Source organism: Sciurus vulgaris (genome assembly GCF_902686455.1).
Source record: "Sciurus vulgaris genome assembly, chromosome: 2".
NCBI lineage: Eukaryota > Metazoa > Chordata > Mammalia > Rodentia > Sciuridae > Sciurus > Sciurus vulgaris.
Genome location: NC_136462.1, coordinates 16,469,462 through 16,492,259, shown reverse-complemented (window position 1 = coordinate 16,492,259; position 22,798 = coordinate 16,469,462).

Genomic DNA, 22,798 nt, shown 5'->3' with positions numbered 1-22,798 from the left:
CCATCTTAACCATTTTTAAGTGTATAGCTCAGTAGTGTTAAGTACATTCACATTATTGTACCACTAACCTCCAGAACTTTCTGTCTTGCAAAACTGAACTCTACCCTCATTAAATAGCTTCCCATCTCCTCTCCCCCTAGTTCCTGGCAAACACCATTCTACTTCCCATCGTTATAAATTTGAACACTCCAGGTATGTAATATGTCTTTTTTGTGACTGACTGATTTCATTTTGCTGTTTCCTCAAGGGAAATTTACATTACAGCATGTGTCAGAATTTCCTTCCCTTTTCAGGCTGAATAATATACCATTGTTTGTACATACCATGTTTTGTTTATCTATTCCTTTGTCAATAGACACTTGGGCTGCTTCACCTTTTGGCAGTTGTGAATATTGCTGCTATGAATATAGGTGGACCCAGGTCTCTTTAAGATCCTGTTTTCAATTCCTTTGGATCAAAAAGTTCCTTTAAGGTAGAGTTTTAACGTGAGACTTGGTGACCCTACAATGAGAAAAACTGTAGAGAGAGCATTGCGAAAGTCAATTGATTGATATGTAGTTGAGCCTGTGAGGATCAGACCATGAGATTCCCCTTCCCCTTCTGAATTGGTACCCCCCACCCCAACTTCTGAAGTACAGTGCTTGCCCTTGGACTGTCTGCTCCTCAGTAGAACTGGGTAGTGCCTATAACACCTACTTCACCATCTCTTTCTATGAGTAACTCGTCCATCTGAAGACATGGTCCAAGATTTCAAGTGCTGCCCAGGAATTCTTGGCTGTGACCTGGCCCAGAGGACGAACTCTTAATCATCTGTTTTCAGTCCTATCCAGTCCAGCCTTACCTCTGGCCACAGAACACAGTTGGGGTCACAGGAAGTGACATTCCTTCAGTAAAGATCGACAGAGCTCAAGGTACAGATTAGGAGTGCCAAAGGCCACCATTCAAGTGAACGATATTATAATGGGAAGGAACGTGTGGACAAAACTCGAAATTGTAAGAGGAAGGGAAAGAAAGCAATGATTTTGCCTGACTCATGTGATTTATCATGAGCAAACTCGAAGACTCCCGTAAGACACACTGTGCCCCAACACGGCTATTTATGATCCAAAGTCATACTTCTGTTCTTGTCTTGGCCTTGTAGCTTGGCAGGGAACAACGGGTCTTTTCATCTTCACAGACTTAACAGAGAAGCTTGGCTGTCAAGGCACAGGCTGGCTGCAGTAGGGATGGAGCGGGAGGAGCGTGGGTGGCTGGGTCCCTACGTGGAGAAAACTTAAGTACACGTTCTGCTGAGGGTCGGGGATGCCTCTGTGACTCGCCAGGGCCCTCTGCCTGTCTGTTGGACACATGAGTGTGGCCTAGTTTGAATGCAGACTTGCAGGGGCAGGGAGGACACATATTTGCCTTGTTTCATCCTGGGCTGATCGATCCTTTTGCCTCATGACAAGATCCGTCCTCATCTGCTCTCAGCATGCAGACGGCCTTAGGAAGGACACCATCTATAGAACATGTCGTTTTTGGTTCAGAAGTCCAAAGCCGCCACTTTAGTGGGTGTATTGATCAAGGCCTGGTCTGTGATGTACAAAGACTGCCAAATTTAGGCTGGGGCTCAACATTTCCTTTCCCTCCAGCTTTTTTAATGTCTCAGAAGCAGATCATCAGGACTCCTCTGCAGGCAAAGGGAAGCCTGAGACAATGCCAAGGAACCAAGGCCAGGGGCATTGTCTAGTTCTGGATCAAAGGAGCCTGAGTCCATGCTTCCTCCCTCTTCAGAGCAGCTGGGAGTTGGGTCCTCTCTTCGTCTCTCCTCCTGTTCTTTTTTGTCATGGAAATGCAGTTCTTTGGAAGAAGAAAATGAAATACTGGTTCCAAGTGGCATCTGTGCTGTAGCAATGGGACCATAACCCCCTTCCATGAAGTCACTGGGGCTGTTTCACGGCCCGGCGACTGAGGCTCTCATTAGTCTTCTAATTTAACAGAGATGGCTGACGGGTAGGTCCAGAATGTGTGTTACCAAGGGCTCTGCTCAAGCAAAACAAAAGTAACCGTCAGGTCAAAGGGAGGAGAGGCTTCTACCCAAAGCGAGAGTTGAATTAAAAGTGGAAAAAGGATACTTTGGGAAAGGGCACTTTATTTTTAGAAAGGAAAAGGAATTAGGAGGAGATAATGGTTGCTGTGGCAACGGAGTGCTGCATATATTCTATAGGCCCTGCTTTAACGGTGATGCAGGGAACGAAGTGAATTCCCTGGTGACTTTCTGAGAAAATACAGAGGGAAATAAAAAGGCTGCCCAGGAAAAATATCTCACATTAGTCCAACTGCCATTTCACTGCCATTTTATAGGCTTTTTACTCCCCAGCCCTGTATTCACTTAAAAGCCCATTTTCAGGTTTGGCATAAAATCCCCAATAAATGAGAGTTTCATTTCGTTTTTCTTCACCAATCCTAATTGTGCTTTAAAAATCGAACCAAGAGCAGCGGACCCAGGAGCATGGCTTGGAAACCCACAATTCTCAGTGGAAAAGGCAGACAGATGCTGGAGGCAACCTGGGCAAGATTCTGGGTTAACCCAGAAGGGCCCAACAAATTGGTCGCTCAAATTTCTGTGTTCTCTTGGAAATCTGGAAAATCCGACCATCCCACACTTTCCTTTTCACGTGGCAGAAGTCACCCATCACATCCCTGTCACTTTCCCGTCTATCTACTACGCTGTGTATGATTGCCTGTTCTCTATGGGCAATTTGGGTTTGGCATCTGCATCTAGTTACAGCTGAAATCTGTCTTCCTAGATCAGTGCTTCTCGAACTTTAATACACATCACAATTTCCTGGAAGGCTTGTTAAAACCCAGATTACTGGATCCCCTCCCCAGAGTTTCTGCTTAGAATTTGCATTTCTAAAAATCCCCAGGAATTGCCCATGGTCCTGGCGTCCTGGTCTCAGGGTCACACTCTGAGACAAACTGACCTAGATTCATGGGGCCTGGACTTTTGTTAGCAAATGCTCCTTTTTGGATGGTTTTTTTCTCAGAAAAATATAAATTAAGTTTAACATTGGAAACATTTTCATTTATTAGTATATTATTTCATTTATTGTTTTCTTCAGAGGAAGATGTCCATATTTTGGAGGAAAAAGAAACACTGTGCTCTATAGCTAAAATGATGTCGGCCAGGCTGCCTTGCAGAGAGACAGGACAAGAAATGAGAAGGGAAAGGAGGAAACAGGGAGTTCCAGTGTAAAGTTAGTGGGAGGAGGTGTGGTCCTCATCCTGTGGCTCCCGAATATGTATGGTGTCAGGGGACTGTGTGTGTGTGCATGTAAATGGTAACGAGGCTCCACACTGAAGGGGAGAGAAAGATGGGGTAACCTTGTCTTCCAGAGAAGGGAACTGTGCTGCTGTTCCTGCAGCACAGAAGCCAGGGGTGAGGTGACAAGGAGATCCAAGATGCTTCTGCAAAAGCCTCAAACTTTCTCAAACTATGAAGCCAAGGGACATGCACCAGCTTTCCTCAGATCTCAGAGGAGCAGGGAGGCCTCAGCCGACATCAGGTTCCACGAGAGCAGTTTTGTCTGAATAAAATAAAATATATAATTCATTTTGCCTACTTCAGCATCAAGGCAGTGGATGGCAAAGAATTTCTAAATTTCTTTCCAATATGAGGTAATCCCTGGACTGTTGGGTTCTAACCAAAAGCAGCAGCACTTGACCGGCGAGATAATCTGTTCAGGTTTATAGGAGGAGAACTCTTTGTTGGTTTTTTCTTGAGATACAGATGCTTGTTCTCAGACATCCATTATTTCTTTTGATGGCCTCTGGGGGTCTGAAGACGCTGGGAGAACCTCCTGGGCTGGTGTCTGGTCTAACACAACAGGTGAGAGGAAGGCTCAGTGATATGGGTGGGCCCTGGAGAGCCCTGATGCAGGTCTGCTTCAGAAATATTCAAAATGGACATTTAGTTTTGCTTCCTACCTGTCTTCTTATTACTGATTCTACATAATTCTGTGTAGAAAAGCATATATCGATGGTAACATTATTCATTGTTCTCTCCTTTATTGAGCACATACTATATGTTCAACTTTATGTGTAGTTTTTAATTTAATAGTCACCAACCACTTTGAAAGGTAAGAATTTTATCTCCATTTTATAGAAAGAAAAAATACACTCAGAGAAGCATGCTAACTTTTCATTCCACTCTTAAGAGGTGGAGCTGGGATTTGAACCCAGATTGGACTGACTCCAAATTCTCTGTTGCTTTTTCTGACCACCCTACTGCTCATTATTTCTCAAATGAAAAGGATTGCCTTTATTGTTATTTCTACAGCTTTGGAGTATGATAATCAGTATACTCATTCACTTAACCTATCCCTCCAGCTCCCAGAAAAAGCATTAAGAAAAAGATGTTGAACTAATTCTTTTGAACGATAGCATTGCATTCATAAGCTAAAGGAGGCCCTGAAGTCTTCTCTGTAATAATATTGTTTGAAAATGGCTGCATGTCCCCAGTCCTTTTGTGATTTTTCAGCCAGCAGTTCCAGCAGCACATTGCTGGGCTTTGCAAGTAAGAAAGTTCCAGTTGGCTCTGATGAATTCAATCTCTCAATTTGACTTAGCTGTTCTGACATGCTGGAATGAGATTCAGATGAGACGCTATGATAATGGCCAATTTTCCCTGCCCCTCTCTTCTGTCAGCCTTTCTCACAGCTGGGTTTCATTTATGTGCCCGCCAATTCCCTCCCCTTCCTAGCATAGGAAGGAACTCAGCTCAGCTCCAAGTAGCAGCCAAACCAGTCTGTTCTGCCAGTTTTTGGAGGAGACCGTTGTCGTTTTGTCGTGAGGTTCCCATGGAGAAAGCTCTCTGTTAACCACAATTCCCAACTCAGTGGCATTCCCGCTGATCTAGAACGAAGTAGGAACAGATGCTTAGTATGTTGATTTTGAGGAAAATTGTGAAGGACTCCAATGGTCGCTTACCTGGCTCCCTGGCCAACAGCCTCCCCCTATACCCACTCTCCACCTCGAGGTCACTGGGCATGCTGCCAAAATGATCTTTCTAGAATCTGAGTCTGAGCAAGTCACACCTGGCTTCAATTATTCGGCTCTAAGGTCTTTCATGACACCCTACTGACGCTTCCGGGCTCCTCCTGATGTTTCCCTGATTCCTTGTGCTGTGGAGAAGCTGAGCTGGAGCGTGTCACTCCCCATCAGTCTTCCTCTCCACCCGCCATGCTGTTGTTATGGGGAACCACTTAAGAAGAGGCCCGTCACCCCTGAGAAGTCCAAATTTGAGAGTCTTTACAAAGCTGGCCAGCTGACTCTCTCACACAATGCCCCCAAAAATGGCTACTGGGAGAACAGCCCCAAACACAGGGTTGCAGGGGTTCTTATACCAAAAATCACATCAACCGTAAGTGTCTGTGGCTATGATTCGAAATTAAAAACTAACATGAAATCATCAGCAGAGGGGGAAGTGGGTTGAAACAACCCTCCTTAGGTACAAACTAAAGAAGGGTTACTAACATCCATACAATCATTGCTGGTATCACCGTTCTCACATAGTGCATTGTTTAGGAGAAATAGGAATCAAAAGAGAACAATTTTTCATCACATAAGAATTGTCATTTGGTATTGATAAACATGTAATGTTAAGTAACTAATGATGGGTACAGAGGCGGGGTGTTCCCATGGGAGAAATTCATCTCCTACATAACATGGAATCTCAGAGCAAAATGGAGTCTGTTTAGTCATTGCCCATATAGCCTGGCCTGTAACACTTCCATGGAGCTGAGTCTGTCAGCCCATCACACTGTCTCCTTGCATAGAAAGTGAAACCCCAGGTCCCTACATCGGTCCCTTGCGATGGTCTCCTGCCCTCTCTAGTCCCTTTCCCCCATGCACCCCAAGCCCCTCCGTCTACTCCAGGCAGCCGGGCTTCTGCGTGGTGTCATGCCCACCTCAGGGTCTTTGTGCTTCCTGTCTCTCAACCTGGACCTCTTCCCTCATGTATTCACATGGTCCACTCCTTCAGCCCCTTCAGATTATGGACCAAAATGTCCAAGTGCACTTTCTGGATCTTTCTTTATGAAAACAACAGTTACTGTTATCCTTTTTCTTTTACCTTTAGTGTTTTTTTTTTCCCCGTCACACCTGAAATGAGATATTTATTGCTAATTTTCTTTATTGCTTTTTCCTGCATGTAAAAGCAGTCACTGTGATATCAGTATGCCTTAACAAGAACCTCCTGTGTATCCCATACCAGATGCTTACCTGGTACTTTTAAAACATATCAATGTCCTCCCATTCTCTAAAAGTTCAGAGTACTTATAATCTCCAAAACTTGTCAAGCAGTTTCATATCTCTAGAACTTAAAAATGTTTTTTTTTAATTGAGGAAAAACTTGCATAAATACTTACATCAAGGTATAACACTGTTCCAACATTGCTGAAGACTCTCCATAAGGACTCCCTAAGAATAACCACTGTTTTTATTTCTATCACCACACATTAGTTTTGCTATCTGACCTATATGTAAACAGCCATATAACATGTATCCTTTTGGGTCTTCTTTCTTTGAATATTGTAGGTAAGCACTAATAGTTTATTCTTTTTTATTGCCGAGTAGTATTCCAAAAAATGTGACTGTATCACACTTGTTTATTTGTTCTTCCATTGATTGACATTTGGGTTGCTTCTAGTTATTGGTTATTGTCAATAAAGTTGCTGTGAATACTAGTGTGCAAAACTTTTGGTGGACACAGCACTCACTTCTGTTCAGTGTATACCCTGTAGTAGAATTGCTAGCTCACAAGATAAACATATGTTCAGATTCAGTAGGCATTGCCCAAATATTCCTGAATTGCTTGCACCAATTCTGGTGGATTTATAATTCCACCAGAAAGAAAAAATTCCAGTTATTTCATATTCTCAACCACATTTGATGTTGCCAATCTTCAATGTTAATACATCTAAAACTGTGAAGGTGTCTCTGTGTTAGTGGTATTTCCCTGTGGTTTTAATTTACATTTCTACAGTGACTAACGCTGGTAAGTGCCTTTCACATATTTATTGGGCATTTCGATATTCTTTTTTGCAAAGTGCCTGTTCAATTCTTTTGCCCACTTTTTCCTATTTCTTGTTGGCTTATAGCCTGGATGCTCTGCTGGCTGTAGGTATCTTTTCCACTCGGTGCCTTGTCTTTCTCACTCTCTCAGTGTTTTTTGTTTATTGGTTTTTGTCTAAGTTTTTAATATTAAATTTGGTGTATCTAAGCTTTAGAAGTTAACATTTTTGTTTTATGTAAGGTGTCTTTGCTTACTTCAAGGTCACAAAGACATATTCTTATCTTTTTTATCCATCTATGTCGTTGTTTATATTTTCATAGTTCTGTGATCGGCAATGAATTTATTTTTAAGTATGGTGAGAAGCAGGAGTCAAGGGTGACTTCCCGCGATATGGATGTCTGATTGACGTAGCAACCATCACGGAAAAGACACCCCTTCCCTCCTGAATTGCCTTAGGGCTTTTGATATAACTCAGATGTCAGCATATGCCCCTTCCTGGCCCCTGCCTACCCCTGCAGTATTTCTCATCTTTCAAGACGCCTAACTGCCAGCATGCCTCTGAAGAGCTCCCTGAGCACGCCTCACACACTCTTCCATGGGGTCTCTAATGCCCCTGAGGAGCGCTATGCCCGACATGTACTGATCTTGCAAGCCATCATTGCCTGGCTTATGTTTGCCTTCACCACGAGATTCACCATATTCATCTTCGAAGCCAGTGCCAACCACTGTGCCTAAAGCAGATGATCAGTGAAAAAAGTTTATTGAAGATTTAGAACTTTTGAATGACCAGAAAAGGTCCAGTTCCCTCAAGTGTAACTTTAGATTACTTCTAATCTGTTCCAAAAATTTCATTCTTTGAAAAACCGGTATCCAATGTCCAGGATGTGGTGTAGCCTAGCTGGATAAAAGGATAATTCGTAAACCAGTAACTTAGATAATAAAAGAGAAAGCTTATCATGATTGGGGAAGGCAGGGAGGAAAGAGCAGAGTGTTTAAATCAGAATATTCCTCAGGATATTCAACAGAGAGAATCTAATGAGTTACATATGCATTAGTATCTGAAGTTCCTTCCAGAGGAGTCCCAATGTCAAGAGAGGCATTTGCATAGTGTGTTTTCTAAAAACATAGAATTTGGGACCAGATCTGATTCCAGAGTTCCATGCACGTGACCTAATGTGTCCTTAATTTCTCTCTGCCTCTACTCTGTCATCAGCAAGATGGATTGTGGGAAGCTTTGAATGAGGTTATGTATGAAAAGCACACAACACAGTGCTTGGCAGAGCGAGCACTCCATGGATGGCAAAATTTAGGGGAGCTCCTCCCCAAGCACTTCATTCCTGCTCTGCAAAGATGGAAATGTGTCTTTCAAGCAAAAAGTTATTACAGATTTTCAGGCTGAAAATGAAAAGTACATTGAAGTTCTGTACAAATACGAATTCCTAAACAAGCAAGTCAGGCTCCATCACCCACTAGAGCAAAAAATGTCCGGAGTCCCTCCTTATTTATATTCTGCAAATGGAAGAAGTTTGGAGGCTCAAAAGGGAGATGACCACGGGGAGTTATGGCCAGGCCTGACTGGGCGATGACTTGCTCTAACGTCACAAGCAGCCATTGTGAGTGTTTTAAAGTGCAGGTATATAAGAGAGTGGCCACAGCTGGGGTTTTTGTTCACAAGTACAGGAAGCTCTTGGTGGAGACCTGTCGGAATCCCAGATAGGGAGCATGTTAGGTGGTTGGCCGGTGGTCTTTGGATATTGGCTTTTTGGTTTGGGTTTGTTGTTTTGTCTTGCCTGTGTTTTTTTTTTTAATTGTAAACAAATGGGATACATGTTGTTTCTCTATTTGTACATGGAGTCAAGGCATACCATTTGTGTAATCATAAATTTACATAGGGTAATGTTGTTTGATTCATTCTGTTATTTTTTTTCCCTTCCCCCCACCCCTCCCACCCCTCTTTTCCCTCTATACAGGCCTTCCTTCCTCCATTCTTACCACCCTCCTTATCCCTAACCCTAAACCTAATCTTAACCCTAACGCCAACCCCTCCCACCCCCCATTATATGTCCTCATCCACTTATCAGTGAGATCATTCGTCCTTTAGTTTTTTGAGATTGGCTTATCTCACTTAGCATGATATTCTCCAATTTCACCCATTTGCCTGCAAATGCCATAATTTTATCATTCTTCATGGTGGAGTAATATTCCATTGTATATATATGCCACAGTTTCTTTATCCATTCATCAACTGAAGGGCATCTAGGTTGGTTCCACAGTCTGGCTATGGTGAATTGAGCAGCTATGAACATTGATGTGGCTGTATCTCTATAGTATGCTGATTTTAAGTCCTTTGGGTATAGGCCAAGGAGTGGGATAGCTGGGTCAAATGGTGGTTCCATTCCAAGCTTTCTGAGGAATCTCCATACTGCTTTCCAGAGTGGCTGAACTAATTTGCAACCCCACCAGCAATGTATGAGTGTACCTTTTTCCCCACATCCTCACCAACACCTATTGTTGCTTGTGTTCTTGATAATTGCCATTCTAATTGGGGTGAGATGGAATCTTAGGGTAGTTTTGATTTGCATTTCTCTTATTACTAGAGATGTTTTCATATATCTGTTGATTGCTTGTACATCTTCTTCTGTGAAGTTTCTGTTCATTTCCTTAGCCCATTTGTTGATTGGGTTATTTGTATTCTTGGTGTAGAGTTTTTTGAGTTCCTTATAGATTCTGGAAATTAGTGCTCTATCTGAAGTAAGAGTGGCAAAGATATTCTCGCACTCTGTAGGCTCTCTCTTCACATTACTAATAGTTTCCTTTGCTGAGAGAAAGCTTTTTAGTTTGAATCTATCCCAGTTGTTGATTCTTGCTTTTACTTCTTGTGCTATGGGAGTCTTGTTAAGGAAGTCTGATCCTAAGCCAACAAGTTGAAGGTTTGGACTTACTTTTTCTTCTATAAGATGCAGGGTCTCTGGTCTGATTCCGAGGTCCTTGATCCATTTTGAGTTGAGTTTTGTGCAGGGTGAGAGATAGGGGTTTAATTTCATTCTGTTGCATATGGTTTTCCAGTTTTCCCAGCACCATTTGTTGAAGAGGCTATCTTTTCTCCATTGCATATTTTTGGCCCCTTTGTCTAGTGTGAGAAAATTGTATTTATTTGGGTTTGTGTCCATGTCCTCTATTCTGTACCATTGATCTACCTGTCTATTTTGGTACCAATACCATACAGTTTTTGTTCCTATTGTTTTGTAATAGAGTTGAAGATGTGGTATTGCGATACCCCCTGCTTCACTCTTTCTACTTTTCACTCTTTCTACTTTCTACTTCTTTCTTTCTTCTTTCTGCTTTAGCTATTCTGGGTTTTTTATTCTTCCAGATGAATTTCATAATTGCTTGCTCTATTTCTGTGATTTTAATTGGAATTTCATTGAATCTGTATAGCACTTTAGGTAGTATGGCCATTTTGACAATATTAATTGTGCCTATCCAAGAACATGGGAGATCTTTCCATCTTCTAAGGTTTTCTTTAATTTCTTTCTTTAGTGTTCTGTAGTTCTCATTGTAGAGGTCTTTCACCTCTTTTGTGAGATTGATTCCCAAGTATTTTATTTTTTTTTTGAGGCTATTGTGAATGGGGTAGTTTTCCTAATTTATCTTTCTGAAGATTCATCACTTATGTATAAAAATGCATTGGATTTATGAGCATTGATCTTGTAACCTGCTACTTTACTGAATTCACTTATGAGTTCTAAAAGTTTTCTGGTGGAATTTCCAGGTTCCTCTAAATATATAATCATGTCATCAGCGAACAGGGATAGTTTGAGTTCTTCTTTTCCAATTCGTATCCCTTTAATTTCTTTGGTCTGTCTAATTGCTCTGGCTAGAGTCTCAAGAACAATGTTGAATAGAAGTGGTGAAAGAGGGCATCCCTGCCTTGTTCCAGTTTTTAGGGGGAATGCTTTCAGTTTTTCACCATTTAGAATGATATTGGCCATGGGCTTAGAATGTTAAGGAATGTTCCCACTACCCCAATTTTTTCTAGTGTTTTGAGCATGAAGGGATGCTGTATTTTATCGAATGCTTTTTCTGCATCTATTGAAATAATCATGTGATTCTTAACTTTTAGTCTGTTGATATGGTGAATGACATTTATTGATTTCCTGATGTTGAACCAACCTTGCATCCCTGGGATAAAACCCATTTGATCGTGGTGCACTATCTTTTTAATATATTTTTGTATGCGATTTGCTAAAATTTTGTTGAGAATTTTTGCTTTGATGTTCATTAAGGATATTGGTCTGAAATTTTCTTTCCTCGATGTGTCTCTGTCTGGTTTAGGTATCAGGGTGATATTGGCTTCATAGAATGAGTTTGGGAGGGTTCCCTCCTCTTCTATTTCATGGAATACTTTGAGGAGTATTGGAATGAGCTCTTCTTTAAAGGTTTTGTAGAACTTGGCTGAGAACCCTTCTGGTCCTGGACTTTTCTTTGTTGGTAGGCTTTTGATGACCTCTTCTATTTCATTGCTTGAAATTGATTTATTTAAGTTGTGTATGTCTTCCTCGTTCATTTTAGGTAATTCATGTCTGTAGAAACTTGTTGATGTCTTTGAGGTTTTCTGTTTTGTTGGAGTATAGATTTTCAAAATAGCTTTTAATTATGTTTTGTATTTCACTCGTGTCTGTTGTGATATTTCCTTGTTCATTCTGAATTTTAGTAATTTGAGTTTTCTCCCTCTTTCTCTTTGTTAGTGTGGCTAAGGGCTTATCAATTTTGTTTATTTTTTCAAAGAACCAACTATTTATTTTGTTAATTTTTCCGATTGTTTCTTTCATTTCAATTTCGTTGATTTTGGCTCTGATTTTAACTATTTCCTGTCTTCTACTACTTTTGGTGTTGGTCTGCTCTTCTTTTTCTAGCACTTTGAGCTGTAGTGTTAAGTCATTTATTTGTTGATTTCTACTTCTTTTGTTGAATGTGCCCCATGAAATAAATCTTCCTCTAAGTACTGCTTTCATAGTGTCCCAGAGATTTTGATATGATGTGTCTTTGTTCTCGTTTACTTTTAAGAATTTTTTTATTTCCCTCCTGATGTCTTCTGTTATCCATTCATCATATAATAGTGTATTATTTAATCTCCAGGTATTGGAGAAGTTTCTGTTTTTTATTCTGTCATTTATTACTAATTTCAATCCATTATGATCTGATAGAGTACAAGGTAGTATCTCTATCTTCTTGTATTTGATAACAGTAGCTTTGTCTATTTTAGAGAAGGATCCATGTGCTGCTGAGAAGAAAGTGTATTCGTTCTTTGTTGGATGGTATGTTCTATATATGTCGGTTAAGTCTAAATTGTTGATTGTGTTATTGAGATCTATGGTTTCTTTATTCAATTTTTGTTTGGAAGATCTATCCAGTGGTGAGAGAGGTGTGTTAAAATCGCCTAGTGTTATTGTGTCGTGGTCTATTTGATTTCTGGAATTGAGAAGGATTTGTTTGACGTACATGGATGAGCCAATGTTCGGGGCATAGATATTTATGATTGTTATGTCTTGCTGACTTATGCTTCCCTTAAGCAGTATGTAATGTCCTTTATCCCTTCTGACTAGTTTTGGCTTGAAGTCCACATTATCTGAAATGAGGATGGATACTCCAGCTTTTTTGCTGTGTCCGTGTGCATGGTATGTATTTTCCCATCCTTTCACCTTTAGTCTATGGGTATCTCTTTCCATGAGATGAGTCTCTTGCATGCAGCATATTGTTGGATTTTTCTTTTTAATCCAATCTGCCAGTCTATGTCTTTTGATTAATGAGTTCAGGCCATTAACATTCAGGGTTATTATTGTGATATGATTTGTATTCCCAGTCCTTTGACTCTTTTTTGTTTGTTGACATGACTTGGTTTCTCCTTTATTTGGCTATTCCTTTAGGCTAGTTCCTCCCATTGTCATTTGCATCATTGTTTTTCATCTCTTCCTCATGGAATATTTTGCTGAGAATGTTCTGTAATGCCGGCTTTCTTTTTGTAAATTCCTTTAGCTTTTGTTTATCATGGAAGGATCTTATTTCGTCGTCAAATCTGAAAGTAAGTTTTGCTGAGTATAAGATTCTTGGTTGACATCCATTTTCTTTCAGGGCTTGGTAAATGTTGTTCCAGGCCCTTGTAGCTTTTAGGGTCTGGATTGAAAAATCTGCTGATATTCTTATTGGTTTGCCCCTGAATGTAATTTGATTCTTTTCTCAGCGGCCTTTAAAATTCTGTCTTTATTTTGTATGTTAGGTATTTTCATAATAATGTGCCTTGGTGTGGGTCTGTTGTAATTTTGTATATTTGGAGTCCTATAAGCCTCTTGTCCTTGGTTTTCCATTTCATTCTTCAGATTTGGGAGATTTTCTGATATTTTTTCATTGAATAGATTGTTCATTTCTTTGGTTTGTTTCTCTAAGCCTTCCTCAATCCCAATAATTCTTAAATTTGGCCTTTTCATGATATCCCATAATTCTTGTAGATTCTGTTCATGATTTCTTACCATCTTCTGTGTTTGTTCAACTTTGTTTTCAAGATTAAATATTTTGTCCTCAATGTATGAGGTTCTGTCTTTCAGGTATTCTATCCTATTGGTTATGCTTTCTATGGAGTTGTTTTTAACTTGGTTTATTGTTTCCTTCATTTCAAGGATTTCTGTTTTTTTTTTTCTAAAAAAAATAAATAGAGTTAGTATCTCTAACTCTTTATTGAAATGATCTCTTGCTTCCCGTATTTGCTCTTTTAACTGTTGATTGGTGTAATCATTTAATGCCTGCATTTGCTCTTTCATCTCCTCCTTCAATGCCTGCAATTGCTCTTTCATCTCGTCGTTTGCTTCCCTGATTGTTTTAATTGTGTACATTCTGAACTCCCTTTCTGACATTTCTTTTGCTGTGCTGTCGTTGGGTTTTATTGATATAGTATCTAGGTTTGTTTGGGACATTTTCTTCCCTTGTTTTCTCATATTGGTCAGATGTCAATGGGACTCTGAGATATGTCAATGCGTCTCTGAGATGGAGACTCACCCTGTGGCTCTATTTTAGTCTGAGTCTCTCAATGCCTCCCCTTCTTGAATCCTGGGTTCTGGAGTGACAGGAGATGCAGTCACCCTCTAGTCCGCCATCTTGGATCCTTGTCTGTTATTTTGATGTGGATTTCTTGTTTTGGTCCATTATTTTTTTATTTTTTATTTTTTAGCTAGCATCCTTAGGATGAGTAGTGAGTAGTGTAGTGTTGCAGGGGCCCGGCTCCTGCAAGAAGGCAGTCCTGAGGGACCAGTATGATCTATAAAGGAAATTAAATAGATTTTGATAAATTAGACTTTATTAAAGTGTAACATTTCTACTCTTGAAAAGAGATGATTGAAAGACAAACTACAGAGCAGTACAAAATATGCTCCATCATGTATCTTGTAAAGGCCTTTTAGCCTGAGTATGTGAAGAACTTGCAAAACTCAAAGAAATAATTCAATAAAAATGGGGAAGGGAAAAGAGGGGTGGGAGGGGTGGGGGGAAGGGAAAAAATAACAGAATGAATGAAGCAACATTGCCCTATGTAAATTTATGATTCTTAATTTAAAAAAATGGGGAAACTTTCAAATGAAGATGACACAAAGATGACAAATATGTACCTCAAAAGATGTTCAACATCAACACTATTTAGGAAAATAAAATTAAAAACACAATGGTATACCACTACATACTTAGGAAACAAAGGCAAAAAAACCACAGCAATTAGAAGTTTCTAGATATTTCAATTCTAGAACTCTCTCTCTGGATGGCTAGTGGAGATTTTTAATAGAGCAAGAAACTGGGAATCAGTTGGCAGTTTCTTATAATAGAAAACACATGATCCAGTAATCCCGCAGTGAGTGTGCAGACTGTCAGTGGACAGGGGTGGGAGAGCCCTGGGACTCTGGGGTGACCCCTGGCTGAGGGAGCCACAGTGCTGCTCCCTGGCAGGGCCTGCAAGACTGTCCTGCTGGTCTTTGTACATTTTACTCTTAAATTTTCCATCCAAATTCCCCAAATACTATTCTTCCCTCCTCTCCTCACCCAAACTAGTCCTGTCTGGGTCTTACTCTTGCTTTGTCATGTTCACAGCTACCCAACTCCAGAGTTTTGAACACAAGCCACAGGAACAGGATCCCTTATAGCTCATGGGACTTCTGGGAGAACATTGTCTAAGTGTCCTTCCCAGGGAGTCATTGCCCAACACCAGGTTAGACAGCTTGTAACTCAGAGCTCACCCTCATCCCCTTAGTCTACACTCCTCCTGCAGGGCACAACCTACAGTGAAACAGGACAGCCTGCACACCTGCACAGTCGAGAAGGTACTTTGTGTTGCCCTGGGGGCAGGAAGTGTGTGTGTGTGTGTGTGTGTGTGTGTGTGTGTGTGAGAGAGAGAGAGAGAGAGAGAGAGAGAGAGAGAGAGAGAGAGAGATGAGCACCTGCTGTGGTTACTGTCCATGGTCCTGAACAATCACAGCCTGAACAAAGAAGTTGCCTTTCTATATCTCGATCCACAGTGGTTCTCACTGAATGCTCTCACTGATCATAAGTTTTCTTCATTTTATTTTTCTTTTACCAAAAGTTGGCCCTTTATACACACTTTCACACAAAGGGTACCTGTGCCATGACACATGAATCACAGTTTATGAAACAAAATGGATTCAGTCTTCCTGGGTCTGAATTCCAGATCCAGCAGTTGCTGGAAGGACATTGGGGGAGCAACTTGGCCTCTGTGGACTGTAGTTTAATCATCCTTAAAGTGAGAAAGGAGTAGGAAGTATCTCGCAGGAGGGCTTGGATGATCAAATGAGAAAATGCATGCAGAGCGCTTTGAGAGGTGACATTTGTAAGAACAAAAAATCAACATTACTTTCCAAAAGTAGGAAGAGTAACAGTTTGGGATTGGATGATGAATGTACTTTGAGAAGTCTTATAGTGCTTTTGATAGGAAACATCTTCATCTTCAAGAAATCGAGGAAACACATGCTCCATCTCCATCTGCAATAACCAGGGTCAAGTCAGGGAAATAGAAACCATACTTACTACTTTAACAGAGAACATAGTGAATGGATTTGTGAAACAGATGTTGAAGGAAACATAAACATTGAAGGTGAACAATGCTGTCACTCAGAGATAGTAAAGGCAGGAAGCAGCTCCTGAGCCCCAGGGTTGGATCAACAAAGATAAGAGGTTGACAACTTCCAGTCTGGAGGCCTGCAAGGCTGCAAAAGGAGTGCCTCCCTTTCCAGGATGCTGCTGAGCATTAGAGGAAATGAATGAAGAGCAATAGCTTTGTGAACTCTAGTCCAGTGATCCAAGGAAGAAGGGCTTCACATATGGCTTGGTACACCCTCTCCTCTGTGCTATGTAGTGTATCTTGTGGTTTCCCTATTTTACACAAGAAAACAGTCAGAAAAATTCTTACAACCTGGAAAAAGGCAAAGAATGTTGGGTGTCCTTTAATGTCATATTGTACCAATACCTAACAGGTTCCTGAACAGAATCCCCAATTGACTAGGAAAATATGATTCTGCTGAATTTAAGTATTTATTCTCAATCAGGGAATAGACTGTGGAAATGTCTGTCTTAGCTTGAGATAGATTAATAAACTGCAAACTACTTTGTTCCATAGAGATGTGAATTATTTCTATTCAGTAGAAAAGACAGCCCTCAGAATCACAGTTTTCTGGCCCTGTATGGCATTCTTCAGTATTGGAAGGATTTTTCTGCAACAGTCCTTTCCTGATAAGTTTAATATCTGTTCCTGCATGTCTTGCATAGGTATCTTTCTGCTGTGCTTTTGGAACAGCCCTGCCACCCTGCAGGTTCATTCCTTAGTGAGGTAAATAAGTCTCTTATGTTTGTTCCCACTACACTTTTATGGGAGTCATATTTTTAGAAATCACATGTGACCAGCACTTGAATCAGAGAGGTGCTTCATGTGGACAAAGTAGCATAGTCAGAAAGTAGTGGGGTCAGAGTCCCATCAAGTTAACTGACTCCAAAGTCCACATCATGATCTCTTGGTGTCTACTGCACAAGGGTCTGTTTCATAAAGAAACTGCACAAGGATTTGCTGCCAAGTTCCTCCTGACCTTCAAGAAGACAGAGAAGCTGCCGTGGTGATAAGCCAGTCTAAAATATGCAGGATGGATTTACAGACCGAGCTCAGAAAAGGTCAAGGGCTTATGGAAAGGAGGGAGGATCTTGACATGGTAATGAGAGTCTGGAAAGGAGGGCAGCGTGTTGACAAAGACGCAGTCAAGACAAACACCAGATGCCAAAGGTTTGGGGCCTGGGCTGGTGGTCAGTGACCAGGCAAACCCCTCCCTTCTGTCCTTCTAGGCCCTGGCCCTCTCAGGCCTGGTTATGGTGGCAGGAGACAGGCTGCTCCACCAGTCTCTCTGTGACCAATTCTGAAGGCACTCCTTGCAAAATCCAGAGGAAGGTGCTGTTCAGGAATGAAGAGGAGAACAATGAGCCGACAGCTGTGCAGGGGGATCCAGCAGACCTACAGCTTTCATTTCACTTTTGGGGTGCCCAAAATTTAGCCTTCAGTCAACTTTACAAATATCAGAACATCCCTGGGTCAAAAGCACCTGGGGAGCCAGGTGTGGGGGGCAGGGGAGTAGCCACCTGGAAGGGCATAAGATCCACCTGCACGCGCCTTTTCAGTGGGCGTCTGTACCATGCTCCTCAGTGTGCCCCTGTTTCAGCTCTGGAAACACCAGCAACGAGGTCTGTATCCTCTGGGGCTCCGAATTAGTGGGAGAAACAGATTGTGACATTGAACTCAGGCATTCACGCACCGCATCATGATTGTTTGCTCAGTGACAAACTACATAGATAACGGTGGTCCCACAAGACAATAATGGAGGCGAAAGATTCCCCTCAGCTAGAGATGATGTCATGTCACAGGAGAACACATCTCTCAGGTATCTGGGGTCATACTAGTGTACACAAACGTACTACTGCTGCCTGTTTTATAAATGTAGAACAATGCAATTTGCTAGTGATGGTAAGCCACCTTGTTGCTGCTTTTTACCATTATTTTAAAGTGCACTCCTACTTATAAAAAGAGCTCGCTGTTATAGTGAGCCGTGTCATGGTGTCCGTGGTTACACCAGTAGCAGTTTCATACATATCATGTTTATCAGACTCTTTTTTTATTGGTGCATAATAGTTACACAGAATAATGGCTTCCTCTGTGGCTTCTTTGTACATGTACTTACCATAATTTGATCAATTTCAATCCTCCGTACCTCCCCTTGTCTTCCCTCTCCCAATCTCCTTCCTCTACCCTTACTGATCTCCCTTCTATTTTCATGAGATCTCTCTTTTTAAAAATCTCTCTAGCTTCCACAAATTGAAAGAAAACACACATACCTTAACCCTGAGTCTGGCTTCTTTCAATTAACATGATATTCGCTCATTCTATCAGTTTTCCAGCAAATGACAACTTCATTCTCCTCTATGGCTAAACAAAACCCTATTGTATATACATGCCACATCCCATCTATCCATCCACCTGGACAGACGCCTAGGCTGGTCCCCTGAGCTGGTATTGTGAACTGTGCTGCATATCTCTATAGTCTGCAGAGTATGCTGGCGTTCATCTTAAATACAGAGGAGCTAGCATGTCTCCACATGCCATCACGTTGGCCTGCGCCATCTAGGTGCACACTCCAGATGCCCCCATAGTGGCTAAATTGCCTAGCAGCACATTTCTTTTTTCTTTTCTTTTTTTTTTTCTTTTTTTTTTTTTTTTTTTTTTTTTGGTGCTGGGGATCGAACCCAGGGCCTTGTGCTTGCAAGGCAAGCACTTTACTGACTGAGCTATCTCCCCAGCCCCTAGCAATGCATTTCTCAGAACAAGTTACTGACATTAAGGGGCACATGACAGTAATACAATTTCGGGAGTAATTTGTGCCACAAACGAAACAGAGCAGCATAAAGGGCAGAGTTAGCTGGGCTGGAGTGCTGCTTTTGAGCAGTCAGGAGAGGCCCACGTGAGGAGCTGTGTGATGGGAAGGAGCACACTATTTAGACACATTAGTCAGAGAAGCCCTGAGACACCCCAAGCCCACCCCATGGTCATACCAGGTGACTATTGTCTATTCATGTGTCCTTGTGACATGAATGTCCCAGGCTTGCAGGATGAAGGAACGGGAGGTGAACTGATGCAGTTCAAAACGGAGGTGCTGAGCTCTAATCCCCAAACCAGAAATCATGGTACTAACTCCAAAGGTATCAGGAGTTCCAAGGAAGGAGAGCGGGTCCCAGGAGAGGAGCTGGGGTGGCAGACACAGTTGCCCAGCAGGCTCAGGATAAAGGCTGTGTCCTCTCTGCCATCAGCCCTTTCCTTCTTCAACCCTGCCTCCCTTCCCCAGGATTTCTGCCCCGCTCCACGATGCACCTACCACCCCAAAAATCATGGAAGCAGAGAGGGTGCCCTGGGCATTGGTGGCCACACTGGAGTAGTTGCCATCATCTTGGAAGCCTATGTCATTCAGGTTGAGGGTCAGGACTTTGGGGCTTTGGTTATCGGGATGTCACATTGTTGAGCGATTTTGAGCTGTAGCCAGAAGGAATGGGGGTAATATACTGAGGTTGTTAAGGCATCAGAAAGCTCTGAGTTCAAATCCTCAATCTTTTAGAGTGCTACTTGCCTGGTGTAACTCTGAGCCTCAGTTTCTTCATCTATAAAATAGAATTAATATAGGCCACAGCTGCTAGAGCTGTAGTAAGGGGTGAATGAAATTTGAATGCAGAGGGCATAGGGCTGTGCCTGGCCCATTGTAGGCAGGGGCAGGGAGGGAAGGGGGTTCCTACAAGCAGCTTGCTTTCATTTCCTCCTGGAAATACACCCTTCTTGGCCCTTTTTCTCAGTGTTTTTTTTTTTTTTTTTTTCTTTTTTTTTCTTTACGGTACTGGGGATCGAACTCAGGGCCTTGTGATTGCAAGGCAAGCACTCTACCAGCTGAGCTATCTCCCCAGCCCCCCAGTGTTTTTCTGAATTAGCCCTTATATCCCTGGGCTTTGAAGTTAGCCTAGGAATGCCTCCTAGGAATGCCTTACTAGGTCAGAAGTGAGCTCACATCTAACTCTGCAGCAAAGGTCATGGGTCAAGGGACCAGCAAGGGACCTCCTCCCGCTACAGCAGCAGGAGCCTGAGTCCTGGTTCCAGATCAGCTACTGACTGGTGGTGAGATCTTGGTGAGTTCCCTCCCTTCTCTGAACCTGGGCTGTGTCCACAGCCCAGAGAGCCAGTTTGGGATGAGGCTGGAGGTTCTGCCCTGTAGAACTTGGTGTGCTGAGAGAATGGGCAAACTTTCCCGTGCTGTTTACCCAGGAGCTGACCTTTGTGTCTCCATGTTTGAGGAAGACATCAAAGTCCAAGTTTACATTGCTGGATGAGCATACAACCTGGGCAGCCTCCCCTTGAATCCACAGCAGCTCTGCAGGCTGCAGTGTCAAGGTTGGGGGCCCTGGGAGGACTGAGCCAGAGACAAGACCCTTGAACTCCTAGGGCTGAGCCATCCCCCTGCCCGCTACCTGCCAAGGTCCCCACCATTCTCCTGTCCTGAACCCGGGAAGGCAGGCTCTATGCCTCAGTTCCTCCCAAAGTAAATCCTGTCTCCTAAAGACACCTTGGAAAGTCCCTTCTCTCCATCACCACCACCCACCACCCACCACCCATCCAGTCCCACTACCATCCCATGCTCCGGACTTTTGCAACAAACATCTTAAAGGCCTCCTGGCCTCCCCTCAGGCCCCTCTACAGCCTAGACCCCTCCCAGCAGCCAAAGAGACCTCAGAAAAATAGAAACTGAATCGTGTTTCTCTCCTGGGTAAACTTTCAGAGGCTTCCCATCACTCTCAGAATTAAAGCCAAAGTCCATTGCACACCCTGACCTGTGTCACTTCACTGTGGCCTCCGGGGCCTTCTTTCTCCCTGAGGACCTGGCACTCACCACTCCCTCCTGCAATCCTTTCCCTCCCGTGTGGGGAGGGGGCTCTCCTCACCCTTCAGCTCTTTGTTTGCTTAGGACATTCCTCAGAGAGGCCTCCAGTGACAGCACAGCTAGGCTCTCCACCACGGCCCACCCAGTACCAGCTTCCCTGGATATTTTTCTTGGTTTGTCGTTGATCAAAATTTCTATCAACTGTCTCCCGAGTTTGATTCTCTAGGGCAATGCCCAGTCCATGCAGGGGACATCCCCACAGCCAGCACAGCTCCTGGCACAGAGTGGGCATGGAATGAATCCCTGTGCTGTGGGCCCGTTTCCCAAGGTCCAGAGACACTCAGGATGCAGGGAAATCTCTGTGATGCTCTTCCACCGCCCCCGCCATGCTCTCTCCCAAACACCAGGTTTGATGTTTGTCTAGCATCTCATGGTGGGAAAGGATCCTGCCCATTGCTAGTTGCACGCAGTGGACTGAATCCCGCCTGACACACCTTGCCCCCGTGGATGACTGTGGACCGATTGGAAGGAAGATGTCTGTTACCAACCCGCCCTCCACACCTGGCCGGCCCCTTCCTGCCCCACTCACCTTTCCCATAGTCGTCGCCATCCTGCCGTCCATAAATCTACATAAATCTTACTAAATATGTGCAAGATCTGCATATATTGTACAAAACATCGAGGAAAGAAATTGAAAAACTATATAAATAATAATAAGATATGTACCATGTTAACTATGTTAATTCTCTGCACATTGATCTATAGATTTCACAAAATTCCTGCAGAAAATATTTTGTGTAGTAGTACTTAATAAGGTGGCTTAAATTTAATAATAATAATAATAAAAGAACAAGAATTGCAAAAATAATTTTGGAAGGGAAGAACAAATTTGAAATATGGATACTATTGGGTTACAGATTCCTAGAAAGCTGCTGTAAGGTACTGGAGACAGGATACATATGTAGCAACAGAGCAGCATAGCACCCAGGAATAGACTTACATGTATGTGGTTAATTGATTCCTGCTATAGATATAAAGAGAATCCAATGAAGAAAAGAGTCTTTCCAAGAAAAGAGTGTGGGGACAATTAATTATCTATATACAAAAAAAAAAAAAAAAAAAATCCAACAAGCATGAAAATCCTTGATCTGTACATTAAGATCTATTCAAAAATTATCTCTAAGTGAATTCATGCCCTAAAATGTAAAATTATACAACTGTTACAAGAAATAGAGAACATCTTCATTACCTTGTGACCTTGACGGTTAGGATGAGTGTTCCTAAACACACACTGAAGAAGTTGACTCTGCTTTCTGATCATCGTGTGAGCTGCTTCCCTCCACCACACTCTTCCACCATGATATCCTGCCTCACCTTGAACCCCAAGGAAAGGAGTCAGCTGACCATGAACTGAGACCTCTAAAACACGCTTCTAATGAGAAATTAGATGAGGACAGTGTGGGGAAATTATGATAAACCCTTCCTCTCTCTCAACACTATAGGTATTAAGAATGTGCTCTACAATGTCTTAGGGAACAGAGCATTTGGTATAGTATCACTACGAAAGTGGTATTCTCCTATCCTTTAAACACCAATTATTTGGAAGAAAAGGACTTGAATACCTCAAATGTAGATATGAAGAGGTCTTCCAAAGCTCAATATAATTTAAAAAATTTAGATTTTAAACAAGTCCATTGAATAACTATACAAATTTTAATTTTAAACAAGTAAGTATCACTCT